This window comes from Schistocerca gregaria, chromosome 1 (genome assembly GCF_023897955.1).
Source record: "Schistocerca gregaria isolate iqSchGreg1 chromosome 1, iqSchGreg1.2, whole genome shotgun sequence".
NCBI lineage: Eukaryota > Metazoa > Arthropoda > Insecta > Orthoptera > Acrididae > Schistocerca > Schistocerca gregaria.
In genome coordinates, this window is record NC_064920.1 from 319,552,276 (window position 1) to 319,576,554 (window position 24,279).

General features: G+C 43.5%; 2 protein-coding genes across 11 annotated transcripts in view; one reads left to right on the plus strand and one right to left on the minus strand.

The window, feature by feature from the left end:
- The window catches only part of LOC126343484 (COMM domain-containing protein 4-like), a 492,684-nt gene that overhangs the window by 133,959 nt on the left and 334,446 nt on the right, over window positions 1-24,279 (plus strand). For all 9 annotated transcript variants that reach the window (XM_050001948.1, XM_050001946.1, XM_050001944.1 and 6 more), the window contains one exon: window positions 7,333-7,414. The gene's annotated coding sequence lies outside the window, so the exon portion shown is untranslated. The remainder of the gene's footprint in view (window positions 1-7,332; window positions 7,415-24,279) is intronic.
- The window catches only part of LOC126343458 (uncharacterized), a 98,516-nt gene that overhangs the window by 13,089 nt on the left and 61,148 nt on the right, over window positions 1-24,279 (minus strand). The gene's annotated exons all lie outside the window — the stretch shown is intronic.

Genomic DNA, 24,279 nt, shown 5'->3' on the forward strand with positions numbered 1-24,279 from the left:
TCAGGAGAGGGTGTTAGATGCATTCAGCGGCCGCCCATTTCCTCTGCAGGCGTGGGGGGAAAATGGTAATAACTCCACTTCTAGGGCGAGTAGAACAATAATTCAAAGTTTACATTAAAGAGCCAATTAATTTTCGGTAGCAAAAAAAATCGTAATTTTTTGGATTTGACCATCACCGGTTCCCCTTAACATCGAATATACACTCCTGGAAATTGAAATAAGAACACCGTGAATTCATTGTCCCAGGAAGGAGAAACTTTATTGACACATTCCTGGGGTCAGATACATCACATGATCACACTGACAGAACCACAGGCACATAGACACAGGCAACAGAGCATGCACAATGTCGGCACTAGTACAGTGTATATCCACCTTTCGCAGCAATGCAGGCTGCTATTCTCCCATGGAGACGATCGTAGAGATGCTGGATGTAGTCCTGTGGAACGGCTTGCCATGCCATTTCCACCTGGCGCCTCAGTTGGACCAGCGTTCGTGCTGGACGTGCAGACCGCGTGAGACGACGCTTCATCCAGTCCCAAACATGCTCAATGGGGGACAGATCCGGAGATCTTGCTGGCCAGGGTAGTTGACTTACACCTTCTAGAGCACGTTGGGTGGCACGGGATACATGCGGACGTGCATTGTCCTGTTGGAACAGCAACTTCCCTTGCCGGTCTAGGAATGGTAGAACGATGGGTTCGATGACGGTTTGGATGTACCGTGCACTATTCAGTGTCCCCTCGACGATCACCAGAGGTGTACGGCCAGTGTAGGAGATCGCTCCCCACACAATGATGCCGGGTGTTGGCCCTGTGTGCCTCGGTCGTATGCAGTCCTGATTGTGGCGCTCACCTGCACGGCGCCAAACACGCATACGACCATCATTGGCACCAAGGCTGAAGACGACACGTCTCCATTCGTCCCTCCATTCACGCCTGTCGCGACACCACTGGAGGCGGGCTGCACGATATTGGGGCGTGAGCGGAAGACGGCCTAACGGTGTGCGGGACCGTAGCCCAGCTTCATGGAGACGGTTGCGAATGGTCCTCGCCGATACCCCAGGAGCAACAGTGTCCCTAATTTGCTGGGAAGTGGCGGTGCGGTCCCCTAAGGCACTGCGTAGGATCCTACGGTCTTGGCGTGCATCCGTGCGTCGCTGCGGTCCGGTCCCAGGTCGACGGGCACGTGCACCTTCCGCCGACCACTGGCGACAACATCGATGTAGTGTGGAGACCTCACGCCCTACGTGTTGAGCAATTCGGCGGTACGTCCACCCGGCCTCCCGCATGCCCACTATACGCCCTCGCTCAAAGTCCGTCAACTGCACATACGTTTCACGTCCACGCTGTCGCGGCATGCTACCAGTGTTAAAGACTGCGATAGAGATCCGTATGCCACGGCAAAGTGGCTGACACTGACGGCGGCGGTGCACAAATGCTGCGCAGCTAGCGCCATTCGACGGCCAACAGCGCGGTTCCTGGTGTGTCCGCTGTGCCGTGCGTGTGATCATTGCTTGTACAGCCCTCTCGCAGTGTCCGGAGCAAGTATGGTGGGTCTGACACACCGGTGTCAATGTGTCCTTTTTTCCATTTCCAGGAGTGTAGATTTGAGTTTTAGGAAGTCTTTCTGAGTGTAGCCATGTATGGAAGTGAAACACGATCGATAAATAGTTTGGACAAAACGATAATAGAAAGTTTCGAAATGTAGTACTACAGAAGAAAGTTGGAGATTTGATGGGTAGATCAATTAACTAATGAGAAGTTACTGAACAGAATTGGGGAAACAAGATATCTGTGGCACAACTTGACCAAAAGAAGGGGTCGGTTGATAGGACACATTCAGAGACATCAAGGGCTCACCAGTTTAGTAACGGTGGGAAGCATGAAGGGGAGAGGGGGGGGGGATCGTTCAGGGAGACCAAGAGATGAATACAGTAAGCAGATTCAGAAGGATGTTGGCTGCAGTAATTATTCAGAGATGAAAAGGCACAGTATAGAAAGCTGCATAATACATATAAGATATAAACAATGATGATGGAATTAAAAAAAAACTAGCAATAAAATAAGGCGTTTGCATTTCCTTTACGGAAATTGGTATAAAGGCATTCACTGTCCTGTTGTGTTATTGCATTGTTAGCTCTTTGCCCAATCTCCTTTCTTCCTAATTATTTCAAAAAATTCTCTTTGGCGCTGATGTTGTTAGAGACTGTAGTTTTTGCAGTGAAATTGCCACCCACTCTTCTCGTATAGCTATTTTCAGCTCACACACAGCCTCAAAGTGCCTTCCATTGTGATACACACTCCGAAACGTTTTCCAGGGGGTTCAAATCTTGGATAAATGCAGGCCAGTGCAAGGCATCGATATCTTTATCTTCAAACCAGTTTTCAGTTGTAGGAGAAGCATGCATATATTCATTATCTCGTTGAAACTTAGACTTTCGGCCCATAGGTCCTCATTTATTCCAATCATTTCTGTCTCTAGCATCTCATCATAATTTGAGAGGATTAGGTTTGTGTCCTCATTTATGTTGCCAGCGTAATTAAGTAGTTCTTCGTGTTGTATTCTGAAAGCTGTCTTTTTTTATTATTTTGTATCAAGACAGAAAGAGATAGGCATGAAGCAAAAACTCGAGACTGCCCTTTGAACAAATTTCTTTGGGAGAGCCATTACAACACTCGACACTTCAGAGTCTGAACAAGTGGCTGCGAATAAGCTGTGAAATACGTGAAGAAGTTCATAAAGTAGTTTGGTATCCGGGCAGTCGCACTGCAAAACAAATTTTGGCTCCCATCCTTTATAACTTCGTTCGCGGAGCGCATAGCAAAACCTATCAGCTCTGTGAAATGTCACAAACTGTTTGTTTTCTCTGTACTGGTGTTTAGTTGGGTCTGCGAATTATACTTCTAGCAATCGGGCACCACAATCTGCTGATTTCCGCCGTCAATCCCAACAACTACTTTAGCCGACCTTTCGCGTAATCAGTTTTTCAAGGTACAGATAAATTTCAACCTTTTATCTTGAAGATTAGGATTTAGCAACTTTTATTATTATTGCATCTCTCTTGCAGGCTGTAGTGAGGTAATAAGCTTAAGCAATCTGTTGCCCTACATAACTAAAAACAAACTAAATTGACGTTTTTTAACATGTACTGTAGCACTGCAATACAAATAACGTTCTTCTAGTTCGTTCGTGAACATGAAGAGATGCATTATTATCAAGAGATGTGTGGAAAACGAGCCCCGAGGGCTGGCTCCGGCAGCCTAATTCTCCGCGTAAAATGGCCCCTCTCGCGCAGTATTTGAGAGCTGCGGGTTAAGTATAGCCAACTGTAATGTGTGTGATGTCCTTAGGTTAGTTTGGTTTAAGTAGTTCTAAGTTCTAGGGGACTGATGACCATAAATGTTAAGTCCCATAGTACTCAGAGCCATTTGAACTATTCTTTTGTAATGTGTGTGTGCATAGCGTGGCGTCGTGTTTGTGTTTTAAGTTGATGAGGGAAGAGAGAATAGCACCAAGGGTTACGATTCACATTTTCATAGGGTGGTGGTTATGCGCTCTAAAATCAGTATCATCGTCCCATCTGTGCCATGGTACGACTCTGAAGTGTATCACGCGAACTTTCTAGTGATAATATGTCACTTCCCTTTTAATCATGAAAAGAGCTTTCATTGATTGCAAGGTTTGCACTCACCTCTGCGCTAATGCATCCCGGGGAATTCACAGCACATCATCTTCAGTCGCCCTCTGCGATCCGAAGTAATAAATAGCTTACTACAGCTTTTAGTGAAGTTTAGCCATCAGTTACCTACTAGCGTGAAGACGTCAACAACAAAGGATGTAGAAACGCTTTGCTAATTTTTAACCGTTGAAAAACCGTAATGGTACTCTTTGGTTGAGTGGCCATCTTTTGCAGTAACTGTTATAAAAATTATTATTTTCTTTGAGGAAGGAAACAGCAATCAGCCACACTATTTTTAAACAATAATTTATTTTTCCAGAACTAGTTTTGGCCTTAGTTCTATTACCAGGCAGTGCTGAGGATTTCTCTTACGCATTCGTACATTTTCATCCTTCAACAGGGCCGTAAATTACAGGAAAACAGGCAGAAATCGGCACACGAAATCCCTGCTGCAGTCTGATTATGGGTCTTGGCCCGAAACTAGTAACGGAAAATAAATTATTGTTCCAAAACCTGTGTGGCTGACGCAGTTTAGTTCCTCGCGGATATTCAAAAAATCAACTGCAGTATTCTCAAGCAGTCTTGGATAAAAATAATAATATTTTGGATCTTTCGTATGACACATACTGCAAAATAAAATTGTCGTAATGTCAGTTACTCCTACGTCTAAAGAGCAACATAATACTTCTAATAATGTAAAGTTTTGAAGAGGAATGTCTAAAGACTAGAAATTTGTGAAGTGTTTGTAGTGGTGGTGGTTTTAATCTACATCTACCTCTACACTCCACAAGCCACCTTACTGTGTGCAGCCAAGAGTACTTCTGGCACTGCTATCAGCCGCTTCCTTCCCCCACTCCTTTTAGCTTTTGCGAGTAGCGCGTGGGTAAAGTGATTGTCGGTTAACCTCCTTATAGCACGTTGTGGTTATTTCGCGAGAGGTATGTGAGAAGTAGATCTAATATGTTGCCCGCCTATGTCCAGAATGTGCTGTGTCGGTATTTCAATTACAGGAAACCAGATCGTGGTGCACAACGCCTCTCTTGCAGCGTCTGCCAGTGGAGTTTTTTGAACATCTTCATCTCGCTCTCGCACCGGCTAAACGATCCCGTGACGAAGTACTCCGTTAATTGTTGAATCTCTTCTATTAATCCACTTAGTATTGGTCCCCGAATGATAAGCAATACTCAATGATCGGTTGAAAGTGTTTTGTAAGCTACTACGTTTTCCGTGGATGAATTACATTTTCATAAAATACTTACACTACTGGCCATTAAAATTGCTTCACCTAGAAGAAGTGCAGATGATTAACGGATATTCATTGGACAAATATATTATACTAGAACTCACATGTGATTACATTTTCACACAATTTGGGTGCATAGATCCTGAGAAATCAGTGTCCAGAACAACCACCTCTGGCCGTAATAACGGCCTTCATACGCCTGGGCATTGAGTCAAACAGAGCTTGGATGGTGTGTACAGGTACAGCTGCCCATGCAGCTTCAACACGATACCACAGTTCATCAAGAGTAGTGACTGGCGTATTGTGAAGAGCCAGTTGCCCAGCCACCATTGACCAGACGTTTTAAATTGGTGAGAGATCTGGAGAATGTGCTGACCAGGGCAGCAGTCGAACATTTTCTGTATCCAGAAAGGCCCGTACAGGACCTGCAACATGCGGTCGTGCATTATCCTGCTGGAAAGTAGGGTTTCGCAGGGATCGAATGAAGGGTAGAGCCACGGGTCGTAACACATCCTAAATTTAACGTCCACTGTTCAAAGTTCCGTCAATACGAACAAGTGGTGACCGAGACGTGTAACCCCATACCATCAAGCCGGGTGATACGCAAGGATGGCGATGACGAATACACGCTTCCAATGTGCGTCCACTGCGATGTCGCCAAACACGGATGCGACCATCATGTTGCTGTAAAGAGAACCGGGATTCATCCGAAAAAATGACGTTTTGCCATTCGTGCACCCAGGTTCGTCGTTGAGTACACCATCGCAGGCGCTCCTGTCTGTGATGCAGCGTCAAGGGTAACCACAGCCATTGTCTCCGAGCTGATAGTCCATACTGCTGCAAACGTCGTCGAACTCTTCGTGCAGATGGTTTTTGTCTTGCAAACGTCACCATTTGTTGACTCAGGGATCGAGACGTGGCTGCACGATCCGTTACAGCCACGCGAATAAGATGCCAATCATATCGACTGCTAGTGATACGAGACCGTTGGGATCCAGCACGGCGTTCCGTATTACCCTTCTGAACCCACCGATGCCATATTCTGTTAACAGTTATTGGATCTCGATCAACGCGAGCAGCAATGTCGCGATGCGATAAACCGCCATCGCGATAGGTCACAATCCGACCTTTATCAAAGTCGGAAACATGATGGTACGTATTTTTCCTCCTTACACTAGGCATCACAACAACATTTCACCAGGCAACGCCGGTCAACTACTGTTTGTGTATCAGAAATCGGCTGGGAACTTTCCTCATGTCAGCACGTTGTAGGCGTCGCCACCGGCGCTAACCTTGGGTGAATGCTCTGAAAAGCTAATCATTTGCATATCACAGCGTCTTCTTCCTGTCGGTTAAATTTCTCGTCTGTAGCACGTCACCTTCGTGGTGTAGCAATTTTTAATGGCCAATAGTGTAAAATGCATTCATCCTAACATCAGCTTTCCGTACAATTTCCACTAAATACTCGTAGGTACTTTACTGATTTGTCGCCAGTAATCTAATCGAATAGTGGTGGATTCGGTCGCCAATTTTTTCGAAATCTTTGCATTTATTTATGATCAGGGTCAACAACCAGTTCTTGCATCAGTCGTGGAACCTCTCCATGCCTTCCTACATTTCGCTACTGTCTTCTGGCAGTGCAATTTTCGTACGGATAACATCATCGTTCGTAAACGTCATGATGGAACATTGATCTAATCTGTAAGCAGTAACGATTCTGTAACACTACCCAGAGGTGCTCCCGGAATATGATTTTGCTCCGTTATGAGCGACGTATTGGGTTCTATCTACAAGGAAGTCCTGAAGATAATTACAAATCTCGTATTTGGTTCATGAAACAACAATGCGGAACTGTTATCAAATGACTTCTTGACGTCAAGGAACATAACATCAACCTCGGTGTTGATAATATTTGCTGGCATGTGTGAGTAAATGTATGACACCACAATCTCATTTGTACCAATCGATGTTTTCGAACTTCATGCACTAGTTTTTCGTAGTGTAGGTAACGTTTGAGGGATGGCATAAGAATGAAAATAAATAATAAGACGTCATCAAAAAAATGGCTCTGAGCACTATGGGACTTAACATCTTAGGTCATCAGTCCCCTAGAACGTAGAACTACTTAAACCTAACTAACCGATGGACATCACACACATTCATGCCCGAGGCGGGATTCGAACCTGCGACCGTAGCAGTCGCGCGATTCTGGACTGAAGCGCCTAGAATCGCACGGCCACCGCGGCTGGCTAACACGTCATCACTAAATGAGCAACAGGGCCATGAATTGTATGTGATATTAGTATCATCCTGGTATCGTAGGTGAAACTCGTGAACGCCAGTTCGCTACCATTAAAAGTACACGTGAAGAATGTTTTCTGTTCTTAAGCTTCTGTTTTGGTTTCAGGTCATTCTGCTGCTGCCACCAGTACCAGGTTGCTGACTTTGTGGTGGTCGCATCGTGGAAGCAGCCATATACCTGGTGTTAGGTAAGTAGAGGAAGAGGCTACGTATACAGTTTGTGTTCTCAGTCAGTGAGCGAGAGAAATATTACGCCACTTCCTTGCCCTGTGTCAGAAACTGTAATCGGTACAATCCTGGCTAGAATCTGAATACAGTAGGCCAATGAATCAAGCGTAGCCGTAGCGAAAAGGCTTTGACATAGCAATGGTGTTTTGCGCTGCTCGATGTTAACCCGATGATAAATGGCGGTGTGCTGTTTATAATCGAAACAGATGCCTCTCGGAGGGCAAACAGCCTGCTGCTAGAGCTGTCATTTCTGATTATTCGGTTTCAACGTAAGTGATCTTTACTCTCGAAATCGTGATCTAGTGTAGTCCGTCATACAATTCAGAAACTTAATTGAGTATCATACGTCACGAAAAGGCAGGTAAGAAGCGTAATTAGAAAATGACTCTGAACCTGTTTGTGAACTGTAATAACCTTCCCTATTGGTAGGTGGAATGTTCTCGGCCAGATGACAGTTTTATAGTTATAAAAGCACCTCTTTTCCAGTTTTGAACCCCGTAGCTGAACCTTTTTTTCCAATGAACGGGTTACATTCCTGATGAATCATTCTCAGCGTGCAAAATACGTATCAACTTCCATAATCTCGTGACTCAAAAAGTTTACCAACCACTACTTTCCTTACACGTGGCAGTAGATGATAAGCAGAGAGATGTTCGAGCAATTCGGAATTCTGATCCTAAGAGTCTCCATTCTAAAAGCTCTTTTGTGTTTTTAGTTTCTTTGTCCTGATTGAAGATCATTAGCTCCAGAAGATTTTACTAATAATCTCGAGTTATCTTTTTACTCTTTTTCTAGGAATCAATAAGATGAATATCTTTTGCATTTTACAATAGTTACCACAACCATCCCAGCAGATCAAGCCGATTTCGCTTTCTTTAATGCAGATCGCTGGCATCCATCCACCCACTTGCTTGACTGCTTATTAATTTCTGGCATGAGCTGGTGGACACTTAGTTGGATTCATTTTAAAACAGTTAAAACATTGCCAAGGAACTTGTTTCTGCATTTGCCTGTAGTAAGCATTCAAGAAACTGTGCGCCCAATATGCAAAAGACATGTTAACTCTTCATGTGCTGGATGAATCCCAACTGCACCGATAAAATTGCGGAGGTTATTCAGTCATGCTCTCTGAGTTCTCTGGTACGAGCGATCCGTGATCTACAGTGGCTAGTTACTTTCATAATGTAGTCACGATTAATTCGGTTCGTTACTCCAATTATCTTCTGTGGAAACACCTGCTCAGCAGCGAAAAAGCCTCTAATGTGCAATCACCAGAATGTACAACATATGAACAAAGAGTAATGCAACAGCCCTCAGATGCAAAAGTAGTGTGACGTGGTCGTCGGTGTATTGGGAACTGCTCAACGTGGCGTCGGCGTACCAGTCTTTCACAACATTCTTTGAACTTATACAAGAGGTGCATATCTGCTAGTCCTTCAACAGTAAACATATGCCGTACTGCTGTGCATTAAAGTTAACGTGCAACTAACAACTGCCGGGAAAACAATCGCGACACAGAACCGAGAAATGCTGAATAGCCGGCCGTTGTGGCCGAGCGGTTCTAGGCGCTTCAGTCTGGAACAGCGCGACCACTACGGTCGCAGGTTCGAATCCCGACTCGGGCAGGAATGTGATGTCCTTAGGTTAGTTAAAGTATTCTAAGTTCTATGGGACTGATGACCTCAGATGTTAAGTCCCATAGTGCTAAAAGCCATTTTGAATACTGAATACAACTTCCAGGGTGAAGAGTAAGGTGGGTATTGCTATTGTCAGCAGCAAAGGCCGTGAAAGAATGGAACGAGCTGCAGACCGAAGACGACACACAGCGCGTAGCGTCAACGTCTGTACTGTTGTGTAGATATTGCCAGTGTGATGTAGATGAAAGATAAATGAGATTAAGAAATCAAACGAGCTGCAATTACTCTCTAATGAATCACAGGACCCTACGGGTCCCTTACACCATTAGCACGCAGAAAATATCCCTGTACAACCTCTGAAATGTAGTCAGTGGAGTTCAGATTCACCGTTGATAATGTATCACAATTTTTCTTGTGATATACCTTTTGGTGTCGTAGTTCGTATACCTTTAATCGCGGGTGGTCCACCCCCGTACTGTGTATTCTTGATATTTTCTTCTGTGATGCTGTTTTCACCTGGATCCTCTTCCTAAGTATGGGTACTTTTGAATTCATTCGCCCTCACCTTATCCGTTGAAAATGGATGAAGCAGACTTCATACAAACTTCCACCAGTTTTAAATGAATCTACGTCGGCGGTAAACAGTCCGAGAACAGTTAACTTTTTGACTATATAGAATTTCAGCTTACAGTTTTGGACAACGTCTAACAATTTAACAACGATGTCAACGTTAGCGCTGCCGAAAACAAAATTTTTCCCTTTTCTATTTTCCGCTTTATTTTCAATTTTTACAAATGTTGTATCTGCAGTTCAGATTCAACACACGGAGAATTGGTGCAGAACATGGCTTAAAGCCGGCCGTTGTGGCCGAACGGTTCTAGGCGCTTCAGTCCGGAACCGCGCTGCTGCTACGGTCGCAGGTTCGAATGCTGCTTCGGGCGTGGATGTGTCTGATGTCCTTAGGTTAGTTCGGTTTAAGTAGTTCTAAGTCTAGGGGATTGCTGACTTCAGATGTTAACTCCCATAGTGCTTAGAGCCATTTGAACCATGGCTTAAATGGCAAACACCATGATATTCTATTTTCTCCATGTCAGCGTGAAAGTACTTCTAAGTTGACGAGCAAGATGGAAGCTATCATTAAATTAAAAGTGATAATGAGATAAATACTAGCGAGTGTCAGACTGCCACGATTTGTCACCGTTGGGAACCTCGAAGAGGCCACGGGAAAACATCTGGTATTAGGTGCAATATTAATGATTCTTTATTTTATTCGCAGGTGTCACTTGTACTATCACACGTTGAGCTTTTTTATTCAGTTAAATTGATTTTCTCCTAGTGTCCAATATTAAAGCGACAAACGGAAATTTTGCAATGTTGCGTTTATTTTGCCACAAAATAGCATAAACAGGTGATAGCAAAGTAGAAACAATGTAAAGAATACAGTATGTAAACAACTTCAACGTGCATAACAATAGACTAAAACGTTCTTCGTTTTTTCCAACTTAACAGATTTGCACACACATTCTGACAACTGGTTAATGTGCTCAATATGGGGTGTGACCACCTCTGGCAGCAATACAGGCCTGACAACGACGAGTACGCTGTAAATAACGCCATCAGTCTCATGCTAAGGCAATAACGCCCATTCTTCCTGCGGAACTGCTCGCAAGTTTTGGTGAGTGGTTACTGGATGATGATGTGATGCAAACCTTCTCCCTAGTGCATCCCAGAGGTGCTCTATGGGATTCAAACCGAGAGAGCGAGCACGCCATGCAATATCATCCGTCTCCAAAAAAACATCAATCACTCGTGCCCTATGAGACCGAGCATTATCTTCCACCAGCACGAAGTCTGGTCGCACAGCACCTCGCGACATCTCGTAACGATACCTAACAGCAGTTAAGTCTTGCCGATTCACCCGTACAATTTCATGAAAAGGTGGTAGTGCGGTTAAGTTGTTTCCTGCCCACATCATTGGGAATCCTCCTCGATATCGGCTCTTTCCACAATGTTTGGTTCCCGAAATCGTGGTCCACTTGTCCTCCAGATGCAAATCCGTCGAGAATCACTCTCCATACCAAATCGGAACTCTCTGTGAAGGAACATTGGCCCACTGTTCTACCGTCCAGTGGCATATTGACGGTTTCACTCTAGACGCTCCCTTCTATGAAGACACGCCAGAGGTTAACATACAGCAGGTTTTCAACAGTAAAGACCACACTGCTGAAGCTTTCAGTATTCCGTTTGCCTCGATACAACACGTCCAAGGGATGCTTCGAGGTCAGATGCCAGTTTCCGTGTGCCACTTAGGCGGTACCGTAGTATCATTACAGCCAATAATGGTCCTCTCTTTCTGATGTCAAACGTGGTCGGCTCTGGTCTTCGTGACACAGGTTCGGTCTCTATAAACTGTAGCCACATGCGAGGAACAACAGAACGATTCACGTTAAGCCATCGGGCGACTATCCTGCTTCCATTCTTCCTATGGCCCTCCACTGCAGAGAATCTGATAGGCGTCTTCTGTCTGCCATATTGCACTGTCTGTTACTGCGTTCATAACATTTGTGGATGTGGGGCTGCCCGGCAAGCACTACTGCCTTTGATAGGTGCCCTGACGTCATCGTTGGCGTGATTTTCCGTTGACCGATGTGCCATCTTCCGTGCAGAACACGACCGTACGGACATCTGTTGACAGTTTGAATGATTATATCGTGAATTAGGCACAGGACTGAGGAACAGCGGTTTTTTGCTTTAATTTTGGACGCCAGTGTATATGTGTATTTAATATAAATAAAAATTTAATGCTGTGGTGACATATAAAATATCTGCTTCGTCAAAAAGCGATCTTATGACAGTTATACACTCTCAAGAGCAGAACCATGGCGATCTCTTCTCTGACCTTTCGTCTTCTAGCACAATGATAGTTGATTCTCAGAAGCACTTTCGTAAATTCACTCTGTCACCTTGGAGAACGCTATATAGCATATAGCTTCTTTTGAACAGCTTCAAGAACAGCTGATCATCAACTGACTCCAGGTTTGCGAGTGCTACATAAAATTATATTAAAAAGTAATGAATTCATTAAACTAAAGATTTGTTCTAACACCAGGACTTTACTAACTTGCTTTCCACGACGTGAAATTCGACTAGTCTTTTGTTCAATATGAAATACTAACTATGGAAATACTTGGCGTGGTTCCTGCAATGATACAAGAGGTTATAGACCAATTAAGCTCAGAGGCAATCTTAGGGCCAACCGGAGAACCGAACCGTATACAAAAGCTTAATTGAAAATTCCATGTGAAAAAAGAGCAAACATTTGCAGAAAATGGTGTAGATATGTATATGTGTATGTATAAATGTATGTAGTGTCGCTAAATAGGTAGATAATCAATGTGTTTTGCTGGTGATGTGCGCCTTCCCCCACTGTTCCATTCCAACTGCCCTAACACACGGCGTGCGCAGCATTGCTGCCGACACGCGCGTGCGGAGGGGTGTAGGTAGGAGCACACATCAATGAATTGTGTTATTAAAGTGGGTATACATTATGCAATGTGTACACTACTCAGCAAATTTAATAATGTTTTAATATGGTTTATGTTCACTGATGTAAAAAGGGAAGATCCTTCTTTGCCATCTTAAAGGTCGATATTTTTAACTTTTTTCAGTACATACCATCAATATACAAAGTATGTATAAACCACCCGTTGTAAAACATTAAGACTTGAGGTGTGCCGGCCGCTGTGACCGAGGGGTTCTAGGCGCTTTAGTTTGGAACCGCGCGACCGCTACGGTCGCAGGTTCGAATCCTGACTCAGGCATGGCTGTGTGTGATGTCCTTAAGTTAGTTAGGTTTAACTAGTTCTAAGTTCTAGGGGACTGATGACCTCAGATGTTAAGACTCTATAGCGACCCTACTGAATTTCTCTTTTAAGTTCCACCAGGGTCACTAAATAACATATTTATTCTATGTTATTATACATTGCTTTGTGAATAATTATACCTCAAGGCTTTGATATTCTATAATGGATGGTTTATACATACTTTTTAATTTTATTTCACTTTTCTCCTTTCTAAGTAGCCTATATTCTTCCTTAGTGTTCAAGCTATCTCCATACCAAATTTCATCAAAATCGGTTCAGTGGTTTAGTCGTGAAAACGTAAGAGACAGTTGCTTTCACGTGTATACTATCGACTACCCTTCCTTCTTTTCGACTTGTTTTACCGTACGAGTATAGAATTTGTACTTCTTATTTTCTACTCGAAACTGTATTTTCATCGCATTCAAACGCCTGAATGATAAAGGAGTCAGTCATAAATTTATCCCTAATGTCAGTACAGATGAAGTTAGTTTTCTGTAGCTTCTCATATTCATGTGTAAACCTGAGTTTGATGAATTATTCGCTAGTTTAAAGAGAAATACGACCGGTTGCATTATGACACTATGAGTGCTAGACCGTTAGTGAGTACATTTATGATGCTCTGTATGCGCGTGATTTCACGCAATGTTTACCGTACCGGAGGCTGAAAGCTTTGTCATTACGTCGCTCATCCAGGAATTACAATTCCTAATCAGGAAGATAATTACCAACCCGTTTACTCGACGTGTGTTATGTGATTGGTGTTTATTTGTATCAGTAATTTTGTTGCGTAAGCAGGTGCGTCAGTCTGTCTGTAACCGATTTGCCACCTATGTGAGTCACCATGCTTGTCCAGATTACGAGTCTGTTGAGGGGAGAGCGCTGTGCAAGCTGATGAGACCTGTAAAGGATCTTTTAAAGCCTTTAGTTTTGTTTCCATGGATGACTCGACTCTGCAGTTGGATACCGCGCTTAATCCTTCCTATAAAATTTAACGTAAGTGATGACTTGAATAGCCGGCTACACAAACACTTGACTGTGTGGTAAGAAGAAACTATATTGGCCATAGAATCTAAAATAAATCATTCTGAATAATCATATGAAATCTCGTCTGTGTGAACTGTGTTGTAATGGTCTCACTGGTAGCAAATAGTCTCTCAAAATTTCTGAGAAATCAAAATGTCACGTTGTTTCATCGGATAAACGCACTAGTGCGAATGAAGAATTTTAATCAAAACAAAACTTAACATTTTATGATAACTTTATTTAGCAACTTTGTGTGGCTGCATCATGACACTTTCTTTCACGTTCACCGTTATTTAAAAAATTGTTTGATTGGACGAAAGCATATTGATGCGATGATTCGAGTTCAAAAAAATGTTCAAATGTGTGTCAAATCTTATGGGACTTAACTGCTAAGCCATCAGTCCCGTAGCGTACACACTACATAACCTAAATTATCCTAATGAAAAACACACACACACCCATGCCCGAGGGAGGACTCGAACCTCCGCCGGGACCAGCCGCACAGTCCATGACTGCAGCGCCTGAGACCGCTCGGCTAATCCCGCGGAGCGATGATTCGAGTCATACACGGATACAGAAGGGCGTCGCTATTAACCTCATGACACTAAACCACATTACAATGACATAAGGGAAATGGATTTGAAATTACCTGGACCTGCTGTAAGTACGAGCAAATATTAGTGATTTCCTTTCACGTTTTCGAATAAATTAATAGAGCATACTACTTCAGACCTGCTTTAAACAAAGCATCGAGGACGTGTTTCTGTTACCTGGAGCTGTCTGTAAAAGTTACGATACGAACCTATATACCACAGTCAGTGACTCTCCGAAACGTGTGATTTTGGCTTTAGCATGGAAATAACATATCAGCAAACTAATATCGAAGCAAACGAAAGCTGACCACATTTTCCTTTAATTGTCACTGTACCATTGTGTTATAAGTCTCATATATATCAATCACCATATTATGTCCACCGTTCCTACCGAGTGAGGTGGCGCAAAAACACAGGATTTATAATCGAGACAAGTGATTTCAAATCCCTGAACGACTATTCTTATGTGATTTTTTCTAGATTTCCCTGAATCTTCTGATGGAATGTTAGGGTGACTCCTGAAACAAGTGTACAGTCTATTTTCTTACAAGATTCTGTTCCATCCGACCTGGTGCTCCGTCTGTTACGACATTGATGCCGACGTTCAACACCAGTCTTTTTCACTTTGCGTCTGCTGCACCAGGAAACAGGTACACGTCTTGATCACCTACAGGGCAATTAGCGTGGTACAGGCGCTAGGAATACGGAAAATTAATTTGGTCGATTACGTGCGCAGAAATATGGGAAACTGGTAAGGTATTAGTATCACGTAAAGGACGAGTCTCGCTGGGTTTTCACAAACTCCTGACGTTAGAATCTGTTGAGAGTAGCAGTCTTGCCTGCTGTTTAAGTCAGAATAAAGCAGCCGAATACTGACTTCCGGCATGGATGTGTTCAGTACTGGGGAAGGCACAAGTTTTTGAAAGTACCCTGATCATCATCCTTAGAAGACGATGCGTGCGTGTCCACTAGTTTAACCAACGACCTAGTCAGTTATTATTACAACTGATGCGGAAACTTCGTGATAAGGCCGCGGAAGAATGGAAACTAGTTGATTGGACAGACGAATCAAGTTTTCTGTTGCACTATATCATGAGCGGGTCAGGATGACCGTTTTCTGCTGGCTCCACAGAGGCAGCGAAGGGCTTAAACAGGTCAGCACTGGCTCTCCAAACAGGTCAGTGACTGTGACAGCAGTTGTTACGAGAGTTTTAGACGACGGTAGTTCTATTTCTTAGCTCTTGCACCCGTGTTCCATAAAATCTTCCCCACTGTACATAGAATATTGTAACAAAATAACTGTCTACCTGATAACACCCCAACGAAGACACGTATCATGTGATCTGGTCACCAGTTCAGTGCTGCAAACCACCATTCTTCGCAACTTGTGCGGACACGCTAAGGATTTTTGGAACCTATGCCACCCTGAATAAAAAATACCATGGCTGCAAAATATGTAGCTACATGCAGTAGTATGATGGACCTAAGGACAATAGCTTTATTTGGTCTGTGCAGAAAATGAATGGCGGCTGTGAAACGTTCTTGCGAACTGTCATTTAAAAATGCTACATGTCCTTTGTGCGTAGATGTGTCATTCATAATTATGGCTTCACCTTAAACATCTAAGGCCGTTCTTATACGGAAGGATATTCTTAATGCGCCACAAAGTCGCGACTATTAGTAAGGAAGAATGACACATAGCCTTAGAACGCGTAGCCGCGGCGTGACCAAAAACGGCGATAACTTACCACCGTCGGCGACAAAATTCAACTGTACGAGTGTGTAGCATCATATGGTGTGGACCTTCCTTCAATCGTCAACGGCAGCAGAGCGCCAGAAATGCCACAGTGCTTCCAGGAGGCGTTTAGTCCTTGTGTGGAGGGCTGAGAGCCAATCTCGTTCTGGTTTGTCCTTTGAGTTTTTTACAGTTTGCCACGGATATTTGTGGTGTTTACTTTTCCCTTTAGGATGTATTCGGTTGCTAATGATACTATATTATTTTTACCTTGTCAGCTTTGCTAGGCTATCTTAGCAAAACCATGGCATTATTTCGTTTTTAAGTTGTGACCTGTAATGGTAATGGTACTCACATATACATGTTGTTGTTGTGGTCTTCAGTCCTGAGATTGTTTTGATGCAGCTCTCCATGCTACTCTATCCTGTGCAAGATTCTTCATCTCCCGGTAGCTAGTGAAGCCTACGTCCTTCTGAATCCGCTTAGTGTATTCATCTCTTGGTCTCCCTCTACGATTTTTACCCTCCACGCTGCCCTCCAGCATTAACTTGGTGATCCCTTCATGCCTCAGAACATGTCCTACCAACCGATCCCTTCTTCTAGTCAATTTGTGCCATAAACTCCTCCTCTTCCCAATTCTATTCAGTACCTCCTCTAGTTCTGTGATCTACCCATCTAATATTCAGCATTCTTCTGTAGCACCACATTTCGAAAGCTTCTATTCTCTTCTTGTCTAAACTATTTATCGCCCATGTCTTAAATTTACATCCGTTATGCATTCCGTATGAAACTGATAGCTTTGTTTCCTGATACTTGACGATCTTTAGTGTTGTCTAGTACTTAATTCCACAGTCAGTTCACGAAGAGCAGCTTCGTTTAAAATTCTGTTTGCCTGACACATTTCACTGTATATAAGGCCAAGCACGTTTTGCATTACCGATTTCACACCCTGCAGAGAGGTCGCAAACCACCTGTTTTTCCATTTAAATTATGTAAAGATTTTCTAAAAGTAAACTGTAATCTGTGCTTGCTCATGCTTTTGGCAGCTTCTGTTTAGTAAAATATGAACATACAATTGTTTGGCATGGCTTACTCTGCGAAGAGTCCGTAATAGTAGGTGAAATAAAAGAGGGAATGAAACTGAGACCTGCGGTAATAAAATTCAGTATTATTCAACTTTAATAACCACACAGTAAAAAAAGTTAATCACTACCGTGAGACATGATGTTAGTACCGTGTAACAACGCCTCTGGCCTTGATAATGACCTCAATTGGGCAAGGGAGAGAGTCCACAAGTTTCTTCAGATTTGCCACATCTGACAGAAGCGACTCATCGACGACTGGATCGGGTAAATGTATCAAATTATGGGCATGCTGATTACTATGTTTCATCTACAGTTCGTAATAGTCCCAGACATTATCTGTGGGATTGAGACCGGGCCATTGCGAGTGCGATAGGGTGCCTACGTGTTCGTTAAATCAGAAACATATGCGTGCTACCATATGTATTCAGCTGTTGTCATCTTGAAAGATGGAAATGGCCAAAAAATATAATCATCGCGAAGATACAGAAGAAAGAGCGGTCTAAGGCGCTGCAGTCATGGACTGTGCGGCTGGTTCCGGTGGAGGTTCGAGTCCTCCCTCGGGCATGGGTCTGTGTGTTTGTCCTTAGGATAATTTAGGTTAAGTCGTGTGTACGCTTAGGGACTGATGATGGTTCAAAAGGCTCTGAGCGCTATGAGACTTAACTTCTGAGGTCATCAGTCCCCTAGAACTTAGAACTAACTAAACCTAACTAACCTAAGGACATCACACACATCCATGCCCGAGGCAGGATTCGAACCTGCGACCGTAGTGGTCGCTCGGTTCCAGACTGTAGCGCCTAGAACCGCATGGCCACTCCGGCCGGCGGGGACTGAAGACCTCAGCAGTTAAGTCCCATAAGATTTCACACACATTTGAACTTTTTTTTTGAGTCCGCCCAACTCATGGTACGAAAAACACCACCAAACATCATGGAACCTCATCCGACCTGAATTATACGCGTCACGCGAGAGTCGAGCTGGACGCATCATTGCGCTGTCTGTGCACTCTCCACAATTTTCATCGTTTCAAAAGAGGTAAAATATACTGTTACATCTACGCCCGTACTCTACAAGCCATAGTGATGTACATAAAAATTAGTACTTTCTATTGGACCAGCTATTAGGCCTTCATTCCATATCATTCAGATATGGAGCGGGGGAAGAATGATTGGTTAAATGCGTTTGTGCGCACAAATAAGTTGTCTAATCTTGTCCTCTCGATGAATATGGAAGCGATACGTAAGGGGTTGTAGTATATTCCTATATTCATCCATTAAAGCTGGCTCCTGGAACGGTGTAAGCATAGTTTTTCGGAATAGTCTGCGTAAATGTCTAAGCATCTGCCGGTTAAGTTCTTGCAGTATCTCCATGACACTTCCCCATATGTCAGACAAACCTGACCATTCGTGCTGCCCTTCTTTGTATATTTTCAGTATCCCAGGTTCCCACGATGCGATGGACATATTGATTTAAATGTTTCTGTACACTCGATAACCAACACAACAGCCACGACCTCACTTCTGCAATACGTCTACTTCGACACTGCCATACCACTCGATTCTTCACTTTCGTAGTCGACAACAGGTTCTCTTTCTTACAGCAAAGATACAAGGGACAACGTTACTACAAAATGCGTCAAAATAGGAGCAACGTACAGTCCTTTTTTTTTTTTTTTGCCGTAGGTCAAACACCAGTATAAATCCATAAAAAGAATGAAGAATGTATATGGGGTAGCATATCTGTCAAAAAGCACCGTTGTGAAATGGTACGCGATGTTCCGTGCTGCTTCATGATAACGCACGCCCCCATATTGCACATCTCATAACAGAGAAGTTACGCCTACTCAAGTGGAGACTCTCGGGCACCCGCCCTATAGGCCTGATCTGTCCCCATACGACTATCACGCCTGCGGTCCCTTAAAAACGGCCTTGAAGAGTTGACAGTCCCTGTCAGCAAGAAGTGGGACTGGTGGGCGCGGACCGCAGAGGGAACATCCAGAGCCGCAGCGGACGAAAAACGGAGCAGCAACGCTCCAGCAGGTCGCAGGGAATGGGCGCGGACCACAGAGGAAGCGCCTGCAGCCGTTGGTGTAGGCATAAATACTGGGCCAGGTCCACTCGAGGAGCAGTCTCAGGTCGCACCTGATGAAGGTTACGAGCTATGTGACCGAAATATCGTGCAAGTACGACGCTGATATCCGGCAGAACACCCGACAACCCAAGATGTCATTAGATCGCCGGGAAAGCCTGAAGGGTTACAAAGAAAAAATATTTATATAGCCTCCCTACACCCACCCATTTTCATTCTGAAGAACGTTCATCGTCGGCGATTACTTACCGGGTTTCTGTTCCACCACACTTAAAGCCAATAACACAAAACTTTTTCTCATTCTTCGTGCCGTTTCGTGAAATACTGTGGTGGTTATTGCATCGTCTGTGTATTTTTGACACTGCGCGGAAACTATTGAAGGTACGCGGTTTATTTTACGCCAATAAATTTGTTGTGAAATTACCGTAATTACGATTTATCTGAAAATTAGACTAGTATTATCACAAAATTACATATTTTTTACCGTTTGGAAGAGGCCGCCATATTTATTCAGAAACACTTTTTAAATAAGAAATAGAGTCTAAAACCGTTGTATTACGTTCGATCCCTAACAAGAAAGTATTCATACTAGATTAATATCATAAACATGAGAAGTAGTTTAGCAAAATAACAAATGTATCACGAATATACCTCCCTTTACCCTACTAGTTAATTATTCTCAGAATCAATCGCGTACTTGGTAGATAACGAAATACATTCCGAAAATCTGGGACAGAGGCATTTACCTGTTAAATCCCTTTCACTGTTTGCAAAATATCGAGGCGCGGCCTTTGTTTCTGCTGACTGGTGTATGCTACATCAGTGCTTGGTTTAGGAGAAATGTGTTGTTCTCCTGAAGAAGTGATTATTCTCGGGGTCAGGGAACATTTTAGGATCACTTTACGGAACGCGTTATGGGCACTGATTCATGCACAGTACTGTAACAATTTAAAATACTGTTACCTTCTCGTGTCTGTAATTAGACGTTTGGTAATAGCTGCAACAAATTTTCTTATGGGCAAGGAAGCTGACGAGCTTCAGAGGCTGAAACCACCCACGGGAAGTGACGTGACTGTGGGTCACGCACATGTCGCCGTAACGTCCACGGAGCGAGTGATCAAACATGCTGAACTGCTAATGAGACCGTTATCGTTATACTAAAACTGCTTCCCTCCGCAATAAAACTGAATTTCATCCCGGGGTGTTAGTAAACAGCGGGCAAGCGGTGCGACAATAATTACCAGCAGATACGAAACAAATTCCACCAGTCAGCCGTCCGATTGGTATTGCCTATCGACCGACTGCCGAACCGATCTTGTCATTGCCACCTGGGAAACAAATGGGCGAGTGCGCAGCAGTGTAAACTCTCATTACAGAACGGTCCGTGCACCTGATGAGCGGAGGCGCTGATCGCGTGACGTCACTCGCCTCCGTGGGTGGCGCGGGATTCTGTTGTTGACACGTCCTGGCACCTATACCAATGGGTTAATGAGTACTTACTGCAACAAGTGTTTCCATCGGCTGCGGGCTGTGCTAGTCAAAGGGAGATGGGCACGTTGTCAGTCATAAAAAAGACAAAAACAAAGTTGCAGAATCGGATAAATTAGCAAAATAAAAGATCTGTCTTATATGAACAAAAATCGGACCGATATGAAGTTCACGTAAAGTTGCTGAAATGTTCCAATGATTTCCTTTGATTTAATCTTTTTGACGTTCTGGAAACTTATGCTCTACTGTTCCCCTGATGACGACATTTCAAATGGCTCTGAGCACTGTGGGACTTAACTTCTGAGGTCATCGGTCCCCTAGAACTTAGATAATGGAGTGTGAAGTATGATATCCTTGTATCATCATCAGTGACAATGCGATTCAAAAATCTTCACCATCCATTTCATAGCGATTGAGAAATCTCAATGCAGCTGCCATTCGTATGGTTTTGTACTCGTCTAACAGAATTCGAGGAACCCATGTGGTACACACTTCTTTATACCCCTGATGTGCACCAATAGTCCAGTTCAACGCAGTTCTTGAAATGTCTGGATAGGCTGAGTGCAGTCTATTAATTTTGAAACACCACTGTCCTTTAATTTTTGTTTCAGTCCTTGCTTTGAGTCCGTCAATCACTAATGAGAGTCGGTCCGAGCAATCTTCGTCGTGAACATTTTTCCGTCTGCCATTAAACATGACACACCACTTACGAACTGACACTTCGTTCATGACGTTGCCTTAAGCCTCAGTTATCTGTTAATTTAGATGGTCCGGACTTTTTTGTCTTTTAAAAAAGGGGATAACGCTGCGCACCTTACACTTGGCGAGATCGTCAATGTTGTCACAAGTTTTAAAGTCGCACGGCTAAGCAGTAAGCAACCGAAATGGGTCGCAGCTGCCACCAAACTGGAGCGAATGAGTACCAAGGTCAGTGATCGCTCGTCAGTGGTCGTGTAGTGGCACGGTCAAGTACGATGCTCGTATGTTGGCGGCAACACTTTGGAGAAACAACGGCCAATGGCCTATGATGTGTCCACGGTGGAATTCACCACCCTTTACCATTCGTCAAAGAAGCAGTAATACTCTTCACGGTAACTTGAAAAGACCTGCATTTAATTTATCAGCATACAAGTGAGCAGGATATAGCGCCCGTAAATAAATGAATTTACAAAGAAATATTTTGCAACAGGCGTCAACTTAAATGGAGCTTTTAAGCCTCAGAGAGCTGACCATGATTGCTGACAAAGGCTTGTTCGCACATTTCAGTTTGAAGAGCTGCTTTTGGACTGTATGAGCAAAATTCATCGATAAATGCCCATCGATTAGACTGTGAAATGCACACTTCGAAAAATACGGCGTGGAATGTACACTACTATCATAAACGATGTGTATAAGCAATGGAGACAAATGATTTTGAAACTAGAGTTCAACTGTGTCAATATAATTTGTCGTAATGCATGCGTAATGATTGCCGCTTGTCGCACTGAACGACTGCAAAGGGCGTCAGTTGTTTCTGTTAAGTGTAAGTTGCCTTTGTCAGTAATACACAAAATAGTCGTTTCCTGCTATATATTAGTTTCGTATCTCAGTGCACTCGGTTTAAGATCGTTTAGCATTTGTATAATTTTATTCTGAAAGTTATGGAACACCCTGTTAGTAAGATCCCGTCACACTACGTCGAAGTACACCGGACGTTGCTTTCTCCCCATTTAGAACAACCTAATGAGCTCTGAAGAAGTTCTAACTCTAATCACAAACTTGTGTTGCAAAGGTAAAATATTATTCACGGCGTTGAAACATGAGAGTGATTGCTTCTGAGCGCTGAACATGATGTAGAACTAGTACCAAACTCTGCCGGTGACGTGTCGTGGCAGTGGAGTGATATGTATGTGCTAATCGGCCGTATGAAATCAGCATAATAAAATCTGTCGCTGTTGAGACGTGACATAATGATAGAAGGCAGCTATCTTATTTGGACGTTCTGATGACAGCGCCAGTAATGAAGTTGCTCGATTTGTTGGGGTGTATCTGTGCGGACTCTGCAACACGTCTACAAGGAATGGCTGATCACTTGCCGCCATGTAACGTGGCGTGAGAACAGCGCTTGTAAGAAGACGCTAGCCAACAGGAACCGGAGACGAGTGCCGATGACTGTCTGTTAAAAACCCAGCAGGAACAGCAGCACATAAGGCTACGTGGATTCAATGGGCCAAACAACGCTGTAACTGGTTTAGCTGACTGGAGACATGTGCGACCCGACGTGTCACGATTTTGTGTCTCTCGACATGATATAATTCAAGTGCACTGGCAGCAAGTGAGGCGTTTAACCTCAGTTTGTGGAAATTGTAGTTCAGACCGGAGGTGGTTCTGTGACGTTTTGGGAGTGTTTTTCGTACCATTACTGGAGTCCACTGATCCAAGGTACGCATTATTTTAACATTCTAGATGACCAACTGTTGCCGTTTCGTGCATATCTTTATGAAGAGTATGCTGTGGGTACTCCCGTCTTTCAAGATAACAGTAGCGATGTTCACAGAGCTGCACGCTACGTTCCTAGTGTGTCGAACATTCAGACTGTCTAGCTAAATCACTCGATCTTAAGCCAATAGAAAATGCGTGTAACTATTTGGAACAGCACGTGATACCTAGCAATCAGCTCCCGCATAATTTGGTAGCTCTACGGGATCAAGTATCATTCGGTGTCGTCAGCTACATACGGTATATCTAAAGCAAATCGTGGAGTCTTTTCCTCCAAACTGAGGTCATCATCAAGGGCAGAGGCGGGGTTTCACGGTATTAACGTGTACGAGGATGGTTTGATGAGCCTGGTAAATTTCCATGAAAGAATGGAACATTCTTGTTTGGTCTTCTTGGTTGGTAAGCTTAATAATTCCGAGGATCGTATAAAGAATGTTAACGTGTACGGCATAAGTTCATTGTTGACAGCCGTCTGAATTGGTCATTGTGTTTTCTGCGCTCTGAAAATGGAGAAAGAGTTTCGCGCTGTTATTAAACATTTTCATTTTAAAGGCTGGACTGCCGCACAAATCAAAATAGAATTAAATAATGTTCACAGGGACTCTGCACCGTCATTGAAGACCATTTACTTTTAGATTAATGAATTTAAACGTGGTCGGACAAGCACTGAAGACGAAGCACACTACGGCCGTCTAGTTGAGATCACCACAAAGGAAATCATTGATAAAATCCATGATATGGTAATACAATACCGCCGATTGAAAATTTATGAGATTTCTGAGACTGCAGGGTTTATCACCTGAGCGAGCGCATAATATCCTCCACAGAGAATTGG